At 38.5% G+C, this 1,279-nt stretch overlaps 1 long non-coding RNA gene across 1 annotated transcript in view; it reads right to left on the reverse strand.

Annotated features, from left to right (window-relative positions):
- Positions 1-827: 827 nt before the first annotated feature.
- LOC140544083 (uncharacterized) overlaps positions 828-1,279 on the reverse strand; it is a 3,966-nt gene continuing 3,514 nt past the window's right edge. Inside the window, exon 6 of the long non-coding RNA XR_011978214.1 lies at positions 828-1,279. This exon is cut by the window's right edge and continues 1,496 nt beyond it. This is a non-coding gene — a long non-coding RNA (uncharacterized lncRNA).

Raw genomic sequence — 1,279 nt, forward strand, 5'->3', positions numbered from 1 at the left:
TATTATTTTTCATATTAGGTAAGACCCGTTATGTTATTTTCGGAGATAAGTAAGATTTGCGTGTAGCAGCCACGTGTATTTGTAGTCACGTGACTATGCGGGAACTACATGTTTATAGCTAGTAAGTTCAGTTATGTTAACATTTGCAAACGTGTTTGGTTTATTATTTGAAGCTGATATTTAACTTAACGTGTGCTGTAAGCTGACAATTCACTTCCATGCACACCTCATTCATGCAGTGCTGTTTGCTTGGTAAACTAAATTTATGTATGGGAGAAAAAAATGGCTGCTCCTAGTTGATAGCTAGTGTTTTTCACAGGTTTTTCTTTTATAAAAGCCTACGAAAGATGCCTGAACATATTAATTTTCATATTAGGTAAGACCTGGTATGTTATTTTCGGAGCTATCTAGCTAGCTAAGTAAGCTGAGTGTGTAGCAGTTAGCTAGTGCCACCAGTCACGTGCGCTATATGCTGACTATGATAGAGCTAAGCTAAACGACATGTTTATATTAAGTTCAGTTATTGCATTAACATTTGCAAACGTTTTTGGCTAATTCTTTTAAGATGTTATTTCACTGAACGTGTGCTGTAAGCTTACACTACATTGTCCTGCATACCTGTTTCAGCTAGTGCAGCTAATTCATGCTAGCTAATGATATTTGCTTGGTTACATTTAAATATACTAGCCAGCACACAGCTAGCTACTAGCTATTTAACAAAGCAAGCACCAGTTCATGAACTAGCTGCACTATAATAAGTATGCATGACCGTGCATATATATATATATAACACGTTTAATGTTGTACATTCTCGTGTAGGGTCAGGAGGAGAGAAAAGGTTGGTGGCTTCTCTGAGAAACTGTGTGGATAAGTGTGGATAAGTCTCAGCAGACATCAGGTGTGGGTATGTCTCCGCATACATATAGCCTTCAAATCGTGCCTGGACTACTGGTGGTTGCCTAACAGCCCCCCATCACTGTAAGACTGTCCTGCACTGCAGACTGATGCTCCATTCAGGAAGTATGTGCATTCTCGGTTGTCTATGACTGTGTGTGTGTGTGTGTGTGTGTGTGTGTAAACTAGGAGTTCTTCACAGAGAAGCACACAAGATAAGTTTTTTTTTATTATTATTCCCCTTCTTTTCCTTTTCTGATCCTAGGCCCTGTAGATGATTTTTTTTTAAATCAAATCAGTTTGTATAGTGCTTTTTACAACTGGCATCATAACAAGAGATCAACAGGAGATAAAAACTTTAGACCTCCCCAGTGAGCAAGCCAAA

The sequence above is a fragment of the Salminus brasiliensis genome, chromosome 22 (assembly GCF_030463535.1).
Source record: "Salminus brasiliensis chromosome 22, fSalBra1.hap2, whole genome shotgun sequence".
Classification (NCBI taxonomy): domain Eukaryota; kingdom Metazoa; phylum Chordata; class Actinopteri; order Characiformes; family Bryconidae; genus Salminus; species Salminus brasiliensis.